The sequence below is a fragment of the Tyto alba genome, unplaced genomic scaffold (genome assembly GCF_018691265.1).
Source record: "Tyto alba isolate M040663 unplaced genomic scaffold, T.alba_DEE_v4.0 Super-Scaffold_28, whole genome shotgun sequence".
Classification (NCBI taxonomy): Eukaryota; Metazoa; Chordata; class Aves; order Strigiformes; family Tytonidae; genus Tyto; species Tyto alba.
This window is the reverse complement of record NW_024881302.1, coordinates 15,157,242-15,179,286: the sequence shown is the minus strand read 5'-3', so window position 1 is coordinate 15,179,286 and position 22,045 is coordinate 15,157,242. Positions and strand designations below refer to the sequence as shown.

The 22,045-nt window shown below is 35.6% G+C and overlaps 1 protein-coding gene across 19 annotated transcripts in view; it reads left to right on the top strand.

Annotated features, from left to right (window-relative positions):
- The window catches only part of RBFOX1 (RNA binding fox-1 homolog 1), a 1,320,820-nt gene that overhangs the window by 988,715 nt on the left and 310,060 nt on the right, over positions 1-22,045 (top strand). Inside the window, exon 1 of one of the 19 annotated variants that reach the window (XM_032983546.1) lies at positions 16,743-16,785. The exons of 17 other annotated variants lie outside the window; for them this stretch is intronic. The gene's annotated coding sequence lies outside the window, so the exon portion shown is untranslated. Of the gene's footprint in view, positions 1-16,742; positions 16,786-22,045 lie in introns of those variants that run through there. One more of the 19 variants, XM_032983549.2, reaches the window with a different exon arrangement.

Sequence of the window (22,045 nt, the reverse complement as noted above, 5' to 3'; positions counted from 1 at the left end):
GCAAGTCAGGATTTATAAACTTTAATAATACACTTATCGGGAAGAAACGGAAATTCAGTTTAGAGTGTTTGGAGAAATCATCTTGACAGGTAATACTAATTCATTTCTTCTTGCTATTGCACTGCTTCATTGATAGTTCACACAGTTTGATGGCCTTTTGGAGCCAATTTAGACCTTTGTAGCTCATCATAATCTCATCCTTCATCCCTGTGATTTCAGGAGCTTTATGGAAATACCATGCAGATGTATATGTGCTTTAGCACAGCAGATAACAGAGTCTTAGATGACCCCATCAATCTTAATGACATTTTCTACTAATCAGCAGGAGGCTTACAATTAATTTATCTTTTTAGCTTCTTCGTTACCTTTTCCTCTTATCTATCTATCTTAAAAAAAAAAAAAAAAAAGTAATCAAACAGTGCTCTAGCATTGCCATGCTAAGCTTTCCTCTACATACTCACCAAGTGTTTGTCAACTGTGTGCAGTTTTGTTTCTTGATGGTCACTCAGCTGTTTTCCTCATAGTTACTCTTTGCTGATTTAATTGCTTTGTCTGTACTATTTCCCTACAGAAGTTTAATACGCAAGAAGTTGCCCTGCAGCCACCTCATAGATCTAAAAGACACTCAGAATTAGAGAAACCTGCTTTAAACCACATAATTCATGACTGCTTTTTTCTTCTTGTTCTATCATTAAGAGTAAGAATTTGGAATTTTTCAACAATTACTTGCTTTCCCAACTGGAGTTAACTGTACTTTGTGTTTTTCTCACATTAACTTTATTTCAAAAGCACACTGCAATGCATACTTTTATTGAGCAATAAGGGTTAATATTTTCAGTGAGGCAAGAAGATTAGATGTATTTATTTTTGTTTCTGCATTTTAAAAAATGTCATTTATGGAGAAGCACCCTGAGTTTTAGAAAGCAATTTTCATTGTACCAAAGTGAGCCATGGATTCACTATGGTTTAGAATTTTTCCCAAAGTGCAGAGAACATAGTATTTTTAACTATATCATCATCTAGCATAGCCATGAAACGTTATCTGAAGTTAGAGAGAATACAAGGAACAGAATAATAACAGAATATTACGTTTCCATACATAATGTGAAAATGTATTAAGGTGCGTTCAACTGCTTTTTAGAAATTTTACTTTTTAATGTCTTAAAACCACACAAGGAATACAGCTCTTGTTTCAGCCCAAAGCACTGTACATAACAGTTCAAGATGTAAGTAGGAATCAGTTTTTACTGTAACAATTGAGGATCTCTGTGAGGAAGAAAAAGACAAAGTATCAGGAGCATTGATCTACAGAGAAAATGTATAAAAACTGTTCCTTAGAGAAAAAAAAATCCTGAAATTTTATTCTCATCTGATGCGATTATTTGTAATCTTGCCTAATTCTTGTCTGAATACAAAATCATTTGTTCTGTCCTCTGTGAAAACTGACCCTCAAACTGGCAGGCCAACTTCTGTGGAAGTATGGAAGCCTCTTTCTATTCAGTATGCACTTGTTGCATCATGCTGTAATTTTTGTTTTCTCACCTTCCTTGCATCTTGTTGTTCTCAGTGCCGATGTGTTCTGGAGCAGCATACCAGCTTGCCAATACATGCTCTTGGAGTCCTTTGTGGGTTCAATCTTACTTCATAAAACTAGTCTCCAATTGCTCAGGGTATAGTTTTGATGCATCCACTGTTAAATGAAAGATTACTTCAGGTCTTTAGAGGTGTAGATGCCATTCTGTTAAATCACAGGCCTTTCTTTCACCTGACTCAATGAGGGTAAAAACTCCACCTTCTTTGTTGACTTAGGATATACATTTCAACTGATTTTTATTTATTTATTTATTTATTTTTAAATTCATACCATGGTCATACTTGGCCAAACATACCTACTACTGACAGATAAGAATGGCTAATGCAGCGAGCTCATTACTGTCTTTTCATTGAGAAATCATTAAGCAACCATTTTGGGTTACAAAAAGCAAGTGTTGTGTTCCTTCTTCAGAAATATACCTTAGATAAGTCTATTGTACATGGATAGAAAACACTGTGTTAAAAAAACAACAACAAAGTGACAACAAAAAAAAACACCAACAAAATGCCATACTCTAAGAGTAGCTGTAAATAGTTTTCTGTTGAAGCGGATGAATGTTTCAAGAACAATTTTACAAAATGCTGTTTTTTAGGACTACTATTAAGTATTTTCATTATTGACATGAATGGTGGAATACAAAATATCTTTAAAAAATTCCCTGAGAATGTCAATCTGAAAAAAACTGCAGGCATACCTTTAGAATGCAAAATTACCTTGATGAGTTGGAGACTGAACAGAATTCAGCTTAGAAAGGGCAAATTAAAAGGTCTACCCTTGAAAATACTCAGCTGTGAAAATATAAATGCATAATGACTGCGTAGGTAAGTAATTTGCAGTACTGTGATTTTAGCATCTAGTAAATCAGAAATTTACTGTATTAAAGATACCATGCTGTTGCAAAAAAAAAGTATACACAAGCTATACTTTTTATATAAAATCAGAATAAACATCAGTAAGGCCTATGAAACTGTACTCTTGAAAAATTCAGTATTTGTAAAGCTTCAGCTGCTAGGCAATATTCTGGGAACACTGCTTCAAGAAGAAAGTGGCTTAATCAGTGGAAGTACTGAGGAGAGCAATATGAAGCATCAGAGCTCTGAAAAATGTGACCTACAGGGAGTAGCTGGGGAAAGAAGCCTGAGCAAGGGCTTGATAATAGTCCCCACATACATAAAAAGCAGCTGCAAATAAGAAAGTAATCAACTTTTTCACTGTATTCACCGTGCAGTAGGCTTGCTTTGCTGCAAGGGCAGTTGAAGATCATCAGCAGGAAAACTTTCTAATGGAAGAGCAGCTGGAAACTGGGCAGAGTTGCTTAGAAAGGTGGTGAAATCTCTAGTGCTAAAAGTTTACAGAAAGAGTTTATACAGAAGTTGCAGATATATGTCTTCCTGGGATCTGGGGTAGAGAAAGGCATTGAGGAATGAGAGGGCCAAACAAATGATGTTGGCTAGATCAGTTGTATTTCTCTATTATTTGCTTACCTATCTCACACACATTGAGGACACTGATGATTTTAAGTGCTCTTGAGAAAGTGTTCTTGTGCTTGATAACCAAATGTGTTGCTAACACATTTTGGAATAAAGAAAATTAACTTGAAGCAATCTCTTTTCAGATATAGTAGCAATTGTTTGCTTTATTACATGTGTTTCTTTCAATTTAGTAACTAAAAGGTAAAAAGCTTATTTAGAAGTCTGGTTATTTAACACAGTATATTAATTTATTAATATCAATTGAAGCAAGAAAATATTTTGAGTTCTTGGAACCTGAATCAGAATCCCAACCTGGAAGCAGTGTGCCATAGACATGAAATGTTTAGTCCTTAGGGCACACTTGCAGATGGTCTTTATTCATTTAGCACTTCCTGATGGCTCATTCCCGAAACCCAGAGTGCTTTGTTCTCTGTTCCTCCAAGTTGGAAATAAAATTTTATGGTCATAGTTGAGGAGGGGATATAGCACAGTACAAACAGGCACAACTTAGTGCACCTACGTCCAAATACAGGGTACTGCTCTAGGCTTTCAGACCTGCAGGGGCTTAGCAGATAACACGAGATGCATCCCGGTTATGTGCCACTGAAGGCATCATTTGGAAGGAAAACAGGAGTGAATGTAAGAAGAGAGAGAGATTATCTGTCCAAATTAAAATGTGTAATCTTAGCACAATAATTCAAATGCACTAGGAGTCTTATTCCTTTCATAGTGCTGAAGTCCATGTAGCACCTTTCACGTATATTGAACAGAATATATATCACTGTTTAAACCTTTTTATGTCTCTGTAGGAAGGAAAACTGCTTAGGCACGTTGTACATGAAGGACATTAATATGAATGTGACTGGATGTGTAATGCCGAGGCTTTGCTTTTCCTCAGCCCTGGTGACCAGCGTGATCTGCAGCTATGTGCTAACTTTTATTCCAGCCCCGTGCTTGCTAACACAATGAGTATAAGCTAGCTTTGAATCCTTTCTAGTCTGTACAGTACCGCAGCTCATACTAACTCTGACTCTATCCTAGGTCTGAGAAGTGTAGTGTGTGCACCTGCTGCCCACTGTCCAGTGTTGGACCATGGGCAACATCTTTTGTCACTGACCAAGATACAAACTTAATATCACAAACTGAGGTTTGTAGATGACAAAAAGAGCAGAAAAGGTGAAGTATTGGAGAAGTGACTGAGTCATAACAAACTGATCACTTGATAAACTGGCTGCAAGAAAGTAATTTGTTTTAAAAATGATGATTTAAAATGATGTATGTAGCAAAAAAGAATATAGCCCATCAGGGGGGACTTTTACCATTTCAATAGAACCTTGGAATATGAGTTCAGTGTGATTTGGTCCAGAAAGGATAATGCAGTTCTTGGATGTGTAACCAACTGACGGCTTAGGTAAAGTTGTTTTTTTCAGACTGCTAGACTTGTGTTGGGTAGTGTGTCCAGTTGTTACACATGAAAGTTCACAAAGAATGTTTATAAATTGCAAAATTAGAGAAACTCCATGAAACTTACTAGTAGGTTGGGATACGTTTTTGATAGTGAAAGATCATATGATTTGAAGAAAAGAAAGCTTTGATTGATTTGACGAGAATTGATAAGTAGTGATTTGTTCCCAAATGATACATATTTACCAAGAAACATAACTCTGATAACAGAGGTTTCTTCAGTTGAACTAACAAAAGTGTAACAGCAACCAATACCCAGACATCAAAACTAGACGAATTGAGATTACAGTATTTTGTCACTGAGAGAAATTAAGCATTGATGAAACTTTCTGGACTGTTACTTCTGCCTTTCTGAGAATTTTGGGCTGCTGTTCTTCCCAAAGCATATGCTCTATTTTGAACAGGATTTGATTCAGAAATATCTTATATTTTGTATTATATATTAAATTAAAGGGTCATTTTGGTATTACAGGTTCTGGAGTACACATTTGTGGATGTTTAGGAGAACTATATGTCATTGAAAAAAATTTGATAAGGCTGATGATATGTGGGAATAGGTAAGCTGTACTGAGTTATGGGGTTTTTGGTTTTTTTTTTTTTTTTTTTCCTTAGGATTGTTTTCTTTGGTTTAAGTTGGAATAGAACATGAGAAAACAAAGTTTAACTCTGTAGAATTGAGAAGTGTAGAAATGCAGTAACTGCATGAGGATACTTATGTGCCAGCTGCTGAACATAAAACATTCTTCACTGAAGTATAAAATCTGACAGGGAAGTGGAGCTGCTGACAAAGAACATTTTATCTGTGTGACAGAGAAAAAATTATCCATATGGAAGAGAAAAAATTATCCATCAGCTACCTTTGGTATATAAGCTTTCAGTTTTGATGAATTCTGTCTAAAATGACCATAAATCTATTTTTTAAATAGTTTCCTTTCTCTCCCTAACACATGCTTTCCATTAGGTATGCAATTCTTCTGAAACATTCATGTATTTTTTTACAACTTCTAATTAATATCAACATAGTCAAATTTCCAATAAATTGTACAGCCCCATTTCTTAAAGTCTGTATTTTATACAGGAATAACAAATAAAAACTACACAGGAAGTTCAAGGGGAATTGCTAACACTGTATAATACACTCTTGATATGTCAGCTAGTTCTAGGAAGAAATAGGAGCAAGTGCCTCATTTTAAGAACTATTTTCAACTCATTCCTAAAATAATATTGCTGCAGCCAGCTACCACAATTCTATAGAAGAAATGCAGTTAGGGTGCAAATTATTCCCAAATACTTTATTCCTAAATCTTGTTTCAGTTACAGAATGGTAGATGTGGCTGTTCAATTGTGTTCTTATAGTCCAAGTTTAATTTCTGTGTGTCTTCACAAAACTACTTCCTGTTGAAGATAAGGAGTAATAATGTAGGAAATATTTCATGATGCATCCTTGTCATAGCTTTTCCAAACTGTCTGGAATGAATAAATGATAAAAGTTGAATAAACATGAATTTCCAGTGTAGGTTTTATGGCAGTAAGAGCAAATAAACATGGTGTTTATAAATGACTTTGGAATTTATAAAGGATGGAGATGTAACAACCAGACAGGAAGAGAAGAAAAAATGCTTAGAGACAAGGTTGTTGGAAACAGAGGAGTCTATAGACCTGCCCAGCAGTGAAACATCTGTCAAATAATGTAACAGATATAAGCAGATCTGTAGCACTGAGCAGGGGACTAAGAATGGTGCCTTGAGTACAGGTGAGAAGAGAAGGAAGATCCTGAGAGGACTGACTTGAAGCCAGAAATAGGTTTGCGATCAAGACAATTTATGGGTATGGGAGAAGTCAGTTAAAATTTGATGTAAGATAAAAAAGGGGAGCAAAAGATTAAGAAAACTGAGAAGATAATGACAGCATGGAGTTAGTGATGCTAGGAAAGTGCTGTTACAAGAAGGAAAGGTGGAGAGGTCAAATATGTAAAGAAGAAGAAAATGGAGAATATGAAAGCAAAAGTACAAGAAGACTTAATCTGTTAGTTCTGGTAGGCTGCACTATTTTGTTCATGCAGGCAAACTTTGGTTTTGTTTCATGGTATTTCTGGGGAGACTTGAGTGTGGTAGGAGGTACATAAATTTATTTATCAGAAGTGTGAACATATTGAGGTTTGAGAGTGTCCTGTTGGTCCAACTGTTGAGCCATGTAGATGCACAGGAAAATGCAGTCTGTGTGCTAGCAAACTTCTAGCCTAAGAGAAATAACATACTAATATAATAGATACTGGGGAAGTAGAGGAGGAAAGTGAAAACAACACTGGCAAAACAGAGATGTTCTAAGGCTCAGCAGGATATCTGGATTCGGAGTTAAACAGGCAAGACAACTTGGCACCTGCAGTTCTTCTGCACCTGTCTCACTGGATGGTAGGTCTTCTGGCAAGCCGTTAGCTTTTTTCATTGGCGGCAAGAGCATCTGACAGGGAATAAACATATTTGTTCCAGTTTTGTGAACTCACCATAAGGTGTATGCTCCCCTAGAGTGAATGTCCCTCTCATCCCATCCTTGTTATTGCCCTGGCTAGAATCATTTGAAGGATGAGTGCTTTCAATGTACAGATAAATTTTGTTGTTGTTGCTTTAGGTTTTCAGCCTACTGCAGGAAACATTTTTCAATACATTTTTCTCCTTTTATTACTTGGTCTCATGGCAAAGAACCAGTTTAAGGATATCACAAATAATTTAGAGGGAGAGGAGTATAGAAGGAAAGGGGCTAGATCATAGATTGGAATGTAAATTCAGTTGTTTGTGGGGTTTTTCTTTTGTTTCTTTTTTTTAAATAATTCAAATACAGGTATTAGCAATGTGAATCGTTTTATCAGTCAGAAGAGGTCTGGGGTGAGAAACAAGCACCTGCATCTGTGACTTTTGCCTGTAGCATTTACAGCCTCAGCGGCACCTTTGAAAGCTTCTCTAGTTGTGATTTCCAAGACTATAAGATGTATTTCCAAGAAAGTAAGATGGGGACTTCTTAATGTATTTCATTTATAGTTTGTAATGCCTTACATCTCTTAAAATAGGGAATTGTGCTTAGCATTTCAGAATTTCCAGAAAGAAGTCACTTAAGCCTCCATCTCCAGGCACTCTCCCCACTGCAGTTAGATTCTGTGTGCTGTATCTGAAGTCACTGAAATCTGAGATTTTTTTTTTGAAGGAAAAAAAAAAAAAAAAAGGAGGGAGAAAAGCTAGGTGTCACTCTTTTACCAACCTTTGTGGTTAGTAAACAGAGACAATCTGAAGGCATCCAGAGGAATTTCATATGGATAGTATCTAGTTTTGTTGTGGTAGTTTTGTTTTCAGACAAAAAAAGTGTTTATTGATCTATCAAGCAGTGAGTGATTTCTGTACACTTGTTGGGATGAGATCAGTAAATTATCTGAAAATGGACTTATGAGCAAAATCATTTCAGCTGGACTAGAGGTCCTTCTCTCGTTCTTTGTGTCCTGTAAAGTGACACAGTGTTTCCAGATCCATTATCTGTGTCTTATATGGAGATTTTTTTACTATTCAACAGCAAAGTTGATACTGCTTATTTCAGTAAGTGCTTGCTTTTGATGGTATCTGAAAGGGATAGGGAGGAAAAAAAGCTCCTTTTTGCAATAAATATTATATTCTGACCATTGCTAGCCTTCATTATCCACATTTTATGAACTGGAGGTTGCTGGCTTTTTGTCAGCCTCATTGCAAAGCTTTGTTAATACACTGCCATGAAAATGAAAGTTTCATACACATTGACATAATTAATGAAGAGGCAGGCAGCATGCTCTACCAATTAACACCACAGGGAAAAGTAAAATTGGCTTCCTTTTTGCGTGTTGTGCCAAAGTTAAGAACTGTAACACACAGCAAATAAATAGAGATCCTTTTAATGAGCTGCAAGATCGAGCTGAATAACTCCAAAAGGATGTTGTGTAAACATTGCCAACTATTTAGAGTGTTAGGAGTAATTGATGAGCTTAGTTGAAAGTTGTTTTTTTGGGGGGGTGAGGGGGCAGGGAGCCTGTCAAAGAATGGAAATAGTGCTTGTTAATAAATTTTTATTTTCTCTGCAGCTATTAAGCATGCTAAAGAATGTAACAAGCACTTTAGAACAAATATGAAAAAAAGAAACAGTTTACTGCCTGCTACTCCACCAAGTTTGTCAGAATTCATTTTTTCAACTGAATATTTCTGTACTTAAGTTTTCATTACGAGTAAATACTGACTAATTGTTTTCTGTTGCTGGTTCTCAACAGCCTAACCATTTGGCACTATATGATATCACTCAACCTTGATTTTTTCCAGCTGTCCCAGAAGTTCTAATATTAATAATAACAGGGAAGTAAACAGGTGAAGTTTTTCTGTGATTTATGTGAAGCACTCTGTTGGTCTTGAGACATATGTGTAGAAAATTCAGAGCAGTTGAAGTTAAAACTCTTTTCAAAAAATACTTTAATTAAACAGAATTGTCCTAAAAACCTTATAAGATCAAGTTGTCAAAATATAGAAAAATCTGAGCCTGTAGTGGCTGTTTATTGGGAAAAAAATTAATGGGCATTGGAAGTTAGAAGGCCTGATTCAGATCCTGCACAATGTAGTTAATAATGGGACAGAATGTATATGTAATAGCAGAAATGTAATTTTGACTGTTCAGTGGCACCAGCTAAACTAATCTGGCCTTTTTAAGCAAATAAAACATCTCCTTCACTTTCTGTCCGTTCTAAAGAATTTGAATTTTGACAATAATCAGTTTGTACAATTTTATTTTAGCCCAAGTATTAAGTCAGATACAGCTTAGCACTTCATGTTGTATACAAGCAAATCACCAAGATTGGTGATGTATGAACATCTCCACCTGGGCATCTTAAAACGTGTCAAAATTGTAATTAGGGAAGCAAAACATGGTAAAGCTGAAAGTAATAATTAGAAACCAATAAAGATTATGCTAGACTTGCTAACAATTGACCTTGTCTACTGTTAGAGTAATCTCTACAACAGAGAATTATCTGTCCCTTCACTTGGTACATTAAAGGTGATACCAGAAGCATCCAATAACTGTACAACTAAGAATATTAATATACAAACACAGCTGGAGACAATTTACTTTGGTTGTGATGAATTCATTCTACTATATGTTAAGAAACATGTATTGCTGAGTAGTTAGTTATCTTTTGAAAAAGAAGGTTAAAAGACAGAAAAAATGTCAGAGTACTGTAAGATTCAAAAATAATGTTGAACTTCAAAAGTTTATTTGTTGAGAAAATAAGAATGGTAACGTAAAAACATTATTCCACCCCATGAAGATTTCTCACTTAATCTTGAGTCTTCAGCTGCTGGAAAACAGAATTTCTACTACCAAATCACTTGTCTAGTGAGGAAGATGCATTCCTGAGTATTTTTTTTTCTTTCAGTAATTTTTATTTATGTTTCATTTCCTCATTAAGTAGTCAGCCTTATTTCAAACTTATAATCAACATTTTAATTTAAAAAAAAAAATTTCCATCGTTTTACTACTTTACCTCTGCACCTTTTAGTTTGTTTTTGTCTTCAACCTCTCACATACCTACCTCTTGTCATTCTCGTGTGTTCTCCTTACAAATCTTTATATTGTCTAATCTTCTTCTAACCTAGACTTTATCTTAACCTCCCATGAATTAGTAAAATGTCTTCTCCTCCTCCACCCACTAAATTTAGTTACTTTATTTTTCTCCCCTTTAACAATTGTCCTGCTTATGTCCTTCAAAACGTTTAATGGACTCTGTTCTGTCCTTAATGACGGGCCAAGTCTCTGTTGTGGTGGTGTTCAAGACTTCCTGGCTGTTCTCAGTTAATCTGATGGCTGTCATCCTTCCTCCCCAGCCAGCTGGCTGTATCTCTGTCCCCACTCTGGCTGTTGCTACCACTAGCATACCAGTGTCCCTTCTTTCCCAAGCGTCCAAATATTCTGATTCCTCTCTTTTGACATCATGTACTCTCTTTCTGCCTTTCTGCCTCTCTTTCCGTGGCCCTGCTTCCTTTTTCTGCAGCCCAGTAGAATAGCTTCTAGAACTATAAATCACACTGAGTTACAGCAGGGGAGATGAGCATGGATCTAGTAGGGAAGATATAGAAAGGACAAAAGCCTTCATAAGGACTTAGAAGAGGAAAATACTTTTTAGGCTTATTTTTATGAGGATTCTATGTATAATTGTGTCTTCTATAATTGACAACTTCTTCAGAAAACCATTTGCTCTCTTTAACGCTTCATTTTTCCATATTTGTAGAGAGACAGAATATTACTGAAGTAAGTTAATTAATTTGTTTGTCTTCAGGTTGTACGAAGTTCCTTTGCTGAAACTGGCCAAGGATAAAATATAATTAATACCTCATTAACTGCTGTCATTGATGTTTAAAGTACAACGGGTATGTTAAAGACTGATGATCATAATTTCTGCAATAGAAAACCAGACTGATGTGGAGATATCTTTAATGCTGAAATCCTTCATGCATACATGTCTTGTATAGCAAGTATATTTCTGGCCACCCACATGTCCAATAGGTAGAAACAGAGGTGACAAGAAGTACAAAATAGCTTCTATTGGATGAAGGCTTAAATAGATTAGGATTTTTGAGCTTGGAATAATGACAGCTAAATGAAAAAAGAGGTCTATAAAATCAGCAATGCTTCAAAGAAGATGGAATGTTTTTGCAGTACAAAAATTAAAACCCAGTGATATTGTCAGCAAGTTCAGTATTGGCAAAACAAAGTACTTTTTTTCACATAGAACATAATTGCGGAAGTTACAATTTGGGGGGTCTCAAACAGGGTGGATCAAGTAGTGGCTGGTATATGCAGTGGTCTGTACACAAGTTCTAGCTTGGGAGGCTCCGAAGCCACGGACCGCAGGTTTATATGTTGAGCACAAGTGCTGCGCTCCACACTGTGTTTCCTACGTTTATTCCCTAACTGTTTGCTACTACGATTCTGGACTAAACGAGCCTTTTCTCTTGGGCAGTATGGCAATTCTTAGGTATTAAAAATAAGTATAAACTAGATGATGTTGTTACAAAACTGCCATAATAAATAAGGGCTAATTAAACAATTGTAAAGTTCAAAACCCAATGAAAAAAAATCTTTGTGTGTTTTACATTTGTATGCCATGAATTACATTTCTACAAATAAATATGAGGTACTTAGGGTGGACAGGTTAGAGCTTATTAATTACCTAGCTTTGTACAATATATATGCCAGGTCCTATCACTAATAAATCCATCCGCTTTGAGGGTTTTCCTGTTCATTTCTACTGAACTGTTAGTGTATGTGACAGGCCATGGTTCTGTCAGAACGAATTGTCCCCCTTGAAAAACTGGCAGCACAGGAAAGTGACAACTTAATGGAAGCTAAAGCACTCTAATGGCAGTGCCTGGTGAAAGCCAGGGAAAGTCATCCGTAGCGATTGCCCTGGCTCTTGAAAATGTCTCTTTGCATTTCTGGCTGCGTGCAAGATACTGGAGCTTTACTGAAGTCACATTTACAGGTATTATTAAATGAAATACGATTCAGTAAAACACTTGTTTGTTGATAGACTTTATTCCACTGAGGTCAGCTCCTCTAATGCAGTGATCATATTGCATGTGCTCCAAAGTACTGCAGTATTACTCGTTTTAAGATCCTTAATTTTAGGTGTCACATAAGCCCATTTCAAATACATAAAATGAATAAAAGTGTAAACATTTTATCCTGCTCCTCACATGAGTGCATAAATATTTTTATTTAGATATGGAGTATGTGTTTAATCAAATGGATGAAAACATAATGCACTTTATTTAAGTGTACTTGTTTATATGTGAACAATATATAAATTATTTCTAGTGCCTTTTATTAGTACTATGAATTAAATGTTGTGTTGAGCCAATGGATAAAATCATCGTACCAAGATTATTTTATGTTGTTGAATGCTAACATATTAATAAATAAATAGAAAGCCAGTCATTTGCATACATTACATTAGTGAAGTGTTATAAATACCCAGTAAGTACACTTAAATATTTTAATTTTAATTACATTTTAATTTTTTAATAACTTTTTACATATTAAACAGTGGATATGCCATTTAGATTATTGCTTTAGTACAAGAGTTACATGCAAGTAATCGCCTTGTTTCTGGTTTTCTTGGTGTGATGGTGGCTTTTGGGCAAAGCCAGAATAGCAACGGCTTTCAGTAGAATAGTATTTCTTCATCTTTTAATAAAAAGCACGTATGTTTTTACAGGTCATAATTAGCAAGGTAGATTTTTTAAAAAGAAAGTGATGCCTATTAATACCATTACTAAGAGTTAGTAGACTTATTTAGTACTGTTGCACTTATCCAACTTAACAGAAAAAGAACAGGAGAGAACAGACCCAGAGGACTTCAGAATTAAAAAAGAGAAAGCCAAATGACTGGTTTAAATGAAAAACAACCAACCAACCAAAATTGAACCAAAACAAGAAAAATCTTTTCTGTATGGTTATTTTCAGGATGAATCCCTTTACAGTTGGGACTTGCACATTTGTTAGCATGTAATAATTATTTTTGTGAAGAAAAAGTGAATAATATAAACAGACACTATTTCTGTAATGTGCTTAACATCAGTTTCATTCCCTCTTTTCAGCCATCTTAGAAGACATACACCGGCCTTATAAAGCTCTACATTCCACATTGAATGATAGGATAACAGGGTTTTTTCCATGCTCTTAACTATTTAATGATATTGATGCACTAAAAATTAAGTTCTAAAACTTTTTAAAAATTGCTTGCATACCATTTCTGAAGTATACATTCAAGAACTCTGTGGCTACAGAAGATAGCTCAGTTATCATTCCTTCATTTGGAAACACCAGAATCCAAAGGTAAAGTTGCTGATGAAGGCATTTCTTGTAGCATTATTGTGGATAATGATATTAAATAAATTAAATAAATAAGTTTATGCTTCACAATGCACTGAAGAGTCTAGTGCTACGATCTGTGGTTCTGAAGCAGGGAAAAATACTTAGGTATTGTCATGTGGTATTTTGCATCTTAGTTCATACAGAAACATTTACAAATGGTGACATATTTAGAGGACATGCTTGCTTGATTCACAGTTGTCAGCAGGATTGTAGGATATAGAATCCATTGATGTAAGTAAACAAATCTAAAGTCAGGAAGAGATAAATATGACATTGAAAGAATTTCAGAATTGGAAAAGGTCAGTAGAGCAAGGAGAACAGAGAGGGAGAGTGGAACATAACAGAGAAAAAAAAAAAAGGGAGAGATTATAGAAGTCTATCATATATATAGATACTGAGAATGGAAATCAAGAAAGATAGATGCCTTATAAGGTAGCACAAGCATATCCTGCTGTTACAGAATGCCTTGAACTGCACAAAGTACCTATAAATCGAATACATTTCCTTTGTAGCACAGAGAAGTTGTAATTCCCTTTAAAAGGCTAGATAGTTAAAACATTCCTCCCTTCAAAAGAATTGCTGTCTTTTTATAAGGTGACATACTCTATCTGCTTTGCCTTCTTGAAATTAATGGTCTATCTCAGATGAATAAACAAAAGAATTGTTTATTTTTTAATAATCCTGCTGGTGTTCTTTTTATCTTGAGTGGTCATCCAAAAATTTTCAGTGTGTTGCATTTTTCTTTCATTAGGAGATAAATTGAAAATAGAGATATTTGCTTCTTTGAGTCTCTCCTTTTTATTAACAAGAAAGGTACAGTCATATTTTGATGAAAATGAGAGGAATCAAAAATTATCAAAGGGTAATTTCTTTGTTCACAGATAGTAGCTCCTTATAGCCAACCCTCAGCCCACAAACCTCTCTCTACCTTTCCCCAGGGATAAAATTTCTAAAATGGATTTTTAATTTTGGTGTTCCCTTGTCTCCTTGCATGTTCTCTGTGATTTTTGCCTTTTCCCCCTCTGATACGGCACTGTAACAAAACAGTTCTAGCAGAACCCCTTTGCTTGGCTTTAATTTTGGTAGTGACAACTGCCTGTTTGGGTTCGGAGCAGTCTTACTTTGGGTCTATTTCCATTAAGGAGTTTTGGTATTTTTAAGGATTCTCTTGAGTTGTGTGAAGCTATGGCTTATCGTAAGTATCAAACAGAAAGTTTATAATAACCAATATTAACATATTTTTGCTATGCAGTGGTTTTCAAAATGGCTCATTCTCACTTACATGTTCTCATGGAGTAAGTCCCATTAAGTATGCTTCAGGTAGAGAAACTACACTTTTCTGTGCATTCAGTGACTGTGATTTTTATATTATATAATACATTACTTTTAAGTTTCTTAACAGAGATGCTCTCTATTAGAAATTGTTTCCTTAACACACAGAATCAATAAGAGCTCACACAATCTCTGCTTCATTTAAATTGGAATTTTCAAGACTGTTGTACTTTGTAGTGCAACTCTGTCACCAGTTCATGCATATTTAATCTTTGATGGTGAGCACAGGATCTGCATAAGTGCACGGCTTTTGATAGTTTTCCATTTCTTGTTTTCAAACATTAGGGAACATCATCAAGGTTGATGGTCCAAAGTTAAAAACAGTCTTTTTGAAAAAAAAATCAAAAAGAAGTCTTTTACACTGTCATTAAAGAAATTCTTCAGGTTAACTAAATAATGATCAGCTCAAACAGGCCAGCATTACATTTCCAGCTCTTCAGATGGTGGTGTGGCAACATCTACCCCACTGCACCTTATCCCACACCTGGGAGGCTGTTACTTTTGGCTTTCAGTTGTAAGAGTGCGTGAGCACTAGTGGCCTTTTATCTCATCTGACGTGCACTCTTCTTGGGAGAAAGAGAGGTATTTGCAGAGACTTGCTATTTCAAGCACATCGTTTTACACAGAGCATGATTGTCATGCACCAGGCCCCAAAACAGAGCTGATGACAGAGAAGGACAATATTATGAGCTCACCATAGCAGTTCCTGTGAGTTGATTGCACTTATACTGATGGGAGGTCACCTTATGTAAGAAAGACTTGGTCTACTAAAATAGTACCATCTAGTTTTATACACGCTGATTTGTTTCAAGAGGTGTTAGAGACTGGAGTAATTTCATAACAGAGGAGATGATTTGACAGCTTCTTTTGCTTTGAAATGATCAGGTCCTCAATACTGAGTGAGATATTATTATAATTGATAAATTATTGAGCACAAATTTTTTGTCAGGTAAGAATTGCATCTTCCAGTATGATGGATGTCTCCCATCTTTCACTGGGTGAACATAGCTCCTTTAAGAACCAGAGGTTCAAAAGCTGTGTTTTGCCACTTTTATTTTGCAGTTGCTCGAAATAATCAGTTTCCTCCTCCTTTTAAGTACTTCTTTTGACTGGATTTGTAGTGTTAGAGAAAATACAGATTGAATATAATGTTATTTTCCCCTAAACTTGACCAGATTTAATTGCATATATACTTATATATATTTCTTTGAATACATGCATGTATTTTTTGTTTCCTTTTTAAGCTAATGGACAATTCACTTTATTGATGAGCTTTACATGTCAGCTGAAGATTAACTGTTGTATTTTAGTGATATTTTATTTTAATTTATTTTAACTGACTAAAGGCAGCAAACCATTATCTTCATTATTTCCCCTTCCAGAAAACTGATTGATGTAAGGGTTTTTTTCATACATACATATATGCATACATACATATGTGTGTATATATACACACATATACAAATTACGCTCCAAACTCATGTTCAAATTAATTGCTAATTTGACATATTTTTTAATTGACAATATTTATAGTCTGTGAAACAGTACCAAGTTCACAGGCACACAAAAATTGGAGCATTTGTCTGCATGCTGTGATTCCAGTGAGAATAGGATTTTTCTGTTAACGCCTACAGCTGTTTCCCTCATACCTATATTGTCCTACCTTTAAGAATAAGCTTGCTTTCAGTTTATGCAGTATAAATGCTGTGGCTCATGCACAGAGTATATTGGCACGTGTAGAAGAGACTCTTTTGGGGGGGCAAAGTGTATAATATGTCATACACGTTTGCTAAGTTGTAAGAATTTCAGATCACTTTCTTAGGAAAAATATGGACTCTGGAGAGGTATCAAAGTTTGTTGGAACTGGGACAAAAGTGAAGTGTGCACAATAATTATTTAGTTCATCTCTGGGCTACTTTTTAGGTGTTGTGAAGGAAAAAAACAAGAGGAAATATAGTTGCAGTCAGAGGTCAATGTAAAGAAGTCCAGGTAAATCAAAATTATTCTACACTGTAACTAACTTGCTCTTCTCCCTTTGCCTTTTTCTTTCCCCGCTCCTCCCTAGTTTTTGTTAGCCCTACCACTAACCTTTTCATAACTTACTTATTTCTAGTGTTGTTAATCCAAGTTAACCAAATGTAGTTTAGCATGGACAAATAACAGGCATAAATGCTTACACTGGAAAAGTCTGATGGAAGTTCACAGTATTGTACAGCTTTTTCCTGAAATTCTGAAAGGCAGATAAAACATCAGAAATTTCTTGGTGAGGTTTGTATAGGGTCTGTATCAATTGCTGTAATGATTGCAAAGGTGATGTGATATCAACCTAGCTTGCACTTGTAATCAGGAGACTGTTTGGACAGGAACCTACCAATGTCAATAATATGCCTCATTCTGTTTACATGAAACAAATTTGGAATTTACACAGAAAACTAATGGAGTCTCTGGTATCTTGCAGATTTCATTGGCTTTATCTCCTATGTATAATTAATGTAACCAAGTGAGTGAATGAGCACTTTTCTGTAGGAGTCAATAGGCAAGTATGTTTGGAAAATGAATGAACTGCTGAGATTAATTGCAAGGCTACCCGCCTGAATATCCTGTTGAGAGGCTCAGAAGGAAATGCCAACACTTTTATATCCAAAGGATTTCTTTATTAAAAGTTGTTCATAATCTAAATAACATTAGATATCAGATTGGAGTGAAGATAATGCTTTATTGTGTCTGTACTAGTCTTAACAATTGAAAGCTATTAATTACCATAAGAGAACAATTCGTATTAATACTGATCTTAATCTACTCAGCTAGCTTGTTAGTGTTCTGCGTGATGATGCCTAATTCCAATAATAGTTAGTAAAATGCATTTTCTAAACTGTAGAGTGGTTTACTAGTCAGCAGAAAGATTTAAATTAAAGTTTTATGTGAACTAAGTTTTGGAAAAACAACCAAACAAAACAAAAAAAAAAAAACCCAAACCCAAAAATCTCTCAGATGGGACCATGATACAGTTAAGGACTCTTGATTTTGCTTTGCATTTTTCTACTCATTTTAGAGATCATGTATCTTTTGAGTCTAGATTTTTGTTTCTGTTTATTTTAGTAAAGTGCTGCTTATCAATATTTTGCAAGTATTTTAAAATAGATTTCCTCAAGGGAAGAAATAATAGGTGGTGGGTTTGTGGTTTGGTTTTGTTTTGTTTTTCTGGCTAAGTTTTAGGAATATTTTTAATCTGTTGGTTAATTCTGTCTGCAGACCTCTGTTCTTGTTCTGACTGCCACTATTGTAACATTTGACAATATTGATCTAAAATGCAAAGCCAGACTTGTGAATGGTAGATAGGAACAAGGAAGTGCAAGAAGGAAAATCCTGAGTACTCAAAGGAAAGAACTTGTCAGCATGTATTGTGTTCAAGTTCAGACAGAGGTTTTTTTTTCCTTCACGATTTCTCATTAAATCAATGGGGAATGCATAATTTTTTAGATGTGTCTGAGATTGCACAGCAAATGGTCACCAATAAGATTCTCAGCTGCCATACAATCTGGCATAGCTCCTTTCTGCTCCACAGCTCCCAGTTGCATTCAGCCCATTGTCAATGTGCTGCCACTTTTTGGCTCCTTGCCCATCTGTTTCAGTAATTACTGTCATATAAACTGATATTTCTAAACTAGAAACCATGTTGTTGTGAGATAAGCCCATTGGAGTTACCTTTTGTGATGTGTTAAAGCAGTTTATTGACTTGTTACTTTAAAACATAAATGTTCCATCAACATTTCCTGGAATATATAGAGGAGGATACTATGGGTTTTTTGAACATAAGATAAAGTTTATAATGAAATATAATACCATTTTTTAAATTCTTGCTTTTTGTCATTGTAATGGTACTTTCAGAGTTTTAGTTCTTTTAAGATCACAAAAGAAAACAGTGTCCTTGAATGAAGTATTTTTATTAATAAGTTTTGGCAGACATAATTTCTTAAGTGTAAAATATACAAAGAAGTGGTTTCCCCTATCCAAATTATCCATTAGCACAACAGGACTATCCTAAATTACATCACTGCATATGTCAGCTAAAGTACAAAGACTTCAGGAGGATGCAGAGGAGCTTTATTCTTTCAAAAATTGAATATAATCAAAGGTGAGTTAAAAGAAATGTGGCATCCAGGATCAGACAACGTACTATCATCAACTTAACCCATTAACAGACCCAGAGGCAACAGCAAAGAAGCCAACACAAATGTCTGCCGAGTGTGCCAAAGAGCCAGATGCCATAGCTGGAAAATAACTTTCATGGCTTGGCATCTGTGCCTTCTGCCTGTCATCCAGAAAGGAAGAAAAGCTGGACAAGCATGATTATTTTGGGGTGTGTATAGAGCATGTTTCCCCTCTCTTCCCTTTACTTCTCTTCATAGCAATGTTATTGGCTAACTTGCATCAGGCATATTAGTAACACATTTAGAAAGGACACAGGCACATCTGTACACACACGTGTATGTATAAAAAGGTGTATCTGTTTATATTTGGGCAGGATGGAACAGAAAAAGGGGGAGACCAGAGAAGGAGGCAGAAGAATACAGAGCAAAGTAAAACCAGAGCAACGCAGAATATAAAAATAAATGTTTACCTTTCATACTTCTTACAGTGTTTGCTTATTTTAGTATTTTCAGTAGTGAAACTTCAGTAATTTCTCTAGCTTTTCTGAAGTCAGATCTTCTCTGTGAATCAAACAAATCATTGCTGTGTTCTCTTTGCAATGGCATTCCTCATAGCATTTTCAAAGAAGTAACATTTAGCAAATTTAATTTTTACAATTTAAACTGAATTCTTTTATGTGATTATTCACATAATTCTGTTATACCAGGATACTATATCTATATATACATCCAAATATTGATTGCTTCTTTTTAAATGGTAGGAATAATTTTTGTCCTTGTGATCAGTAGTGAGACTTTTCTTAGTAGGCCTAACCATTCTAAACTATTAGGAAAAGTGCCTGCAAGTGATGGTGGGGCCACTGGAAACTATGTACTGTAACTAGTAACTGGTAGCCTTTCGTGGTTAGCTAGTAGCTAGCTGTATATGTCTAAAAGGTGTATTATCATATTCAGATGGATTGGGTGAGGGGATAAACACTGTGACTTTGGATAATTTTCATCTCTTCTGGTTTCAAGTCTGTATGATCTGTGTAAACATTTGTGGGAAACAGAGATCTTGTGAACAGTCAAAATCCTGGTTTTTTAAAGTGAAAATAAAACAGTAGTAAATACAAAATAAAAGTGCTAATTAATTCAGGGAAAACTCTTTAAAGATATATTGATCAGAAAGAGAGAGACAATTTGAGGTAAACTGCAGACTTAAAATATTACTTTCCAAAGCTTGAAAAAGCTCACAGAAGATTGTTTTTATGATTCAGCTGTCAAACATGGTTACAAAGACCCAATTTAAGGCAGACAATAAAGGTTTTTGATGAACACTTGTTCAATATGCTACCCCATTGACAGAGCAAGCCTTCTTTTTTGTATGATACTGCTGGATTCTGAAATGAAACACAGTAGGTAGGAGGAAGTTGAAAAGACTTCAGAAGCTATCATCTGTCTCAGAACTAGAGAATTTTTTCCCCACTTTAAGTTTTGGTATCCTATGTCTTTCATGCATTCAGTACATACTGAAGCTGTTAAAAAGATAACAGTGTCATACCATGAGGAATTATGAGTAAGAACAAAGTTGTGGTTAGAGCTGATTTGACAAAAGAGGATTACTGCTTTCTGAGTTCTTATTTAAAACCTTCAGGTCCATTTTTTTAGGTTCAGTAATCATTGCTGAGGACAAGAACTAGCAAGATGTAATCATCAATATCATTTACGTTTTAGCAGCAGTGGAGTTTTAAAATTTTTAATAAATTATAAAGACTTTGACAGGATGATAGAATTAGCACTGTGCATTTCAACATTTTTCTATCATAAGAGATGCATATGCATAGATCCTTATACTTTTTTCTGAGTTAAATCTTCAGATGCCTTATCCTAGAATAAAGTATCATTTGGATTTGAAATTCCAAGTGTGTCATCACAGAAATATTTTAGCTTGCCAGTATGACATTTGAGTTTATTCTTTTTTTTGTCATTGTTTGTTCTTCTCCTTATTATAGTGTCTGAATTTTTTTTTCACTTCACCTTTTTACATTATAGTGCTTCAAAATCTTCACACCAAAACCTTGCCACATAAACTCAATACACTTTTTCCTTTTAATTTTTCTTAATGCTTTCATACACATTTTAATTAAGTTATAACACAATCGGCAGGTGCAGGTTCTGACTATCAGGAGTAGGAGGTATAACTGAATTCTTACAGATTTAAAATCAGTGTACCACAGAGGCTTGAATAATTTGATATGTGCTTGGTAATTTATAAAAGGTAAGTGGCTGGTTATTCCAACACTCAGTATAAGATTCAAAGTTTTCATACTATGGAATCACAGAATGAGAGAGGTTGGAAGGGACCTCTGGAGATTGCTGAATCCATCCCTTATGCACAAAGCAGGATCAGCTACATTGAGTAGAAGTTACAGAGGGACTAGAGTTACCAGGGTTTGGGTATCTCCAAAAACAGAGAGTCCACAACCTGCGTGGAAATGCTGTTCCAGTGTTTGATAGATCCACCTTCCAGTAAAAAAAAAGTTTTCTTATCTTTAAACAGGATGCCCTGTTTGTCAGTCTGTGCCCATTGCCTCTTCTAATTTGCCTGGACAGTGAGAAGTTTGTCTCCAACTTCTTTACTCTCTCCCATCAAGTATTTATGCCCGTTGGGTTAGATTCCCCCAAGACTACTCTTGGTGGCTAAACAGTCTTAGGTTTCTTTGCCTCTCCTTCTATTCAGATGCTCCATGCCCTTAGACATCTTTCTGGCTCTTTGCTGGACTCACTCCAGCATGTCCATTTCTTGCTTATACCGGGGAGCACAGAACCAGGCACAGTACTCCAGGTATGGCCTCACCAGTGCTGAGTTACAGGGGAAGGATCACCTCCCTTGTGATCTGCTCACCAGGCCCTTTCTAACACAACCCAGGGTGCTGGAGACCTAGTTTGCTGCAAGGGCATGTTGCTGGCTTGTGCTCAGGTTGTCCTCCTGGTCTTCCGTGTCCTTTTTGATCAAGCTGCCTTCCAGCCCATTGTTCCCCAGCCTGCGCTTGCACATGGGGCTATTCCTCCTCGGGTACAGGACTTGGCATTACTCGGTGTACTCTTTTCATCAC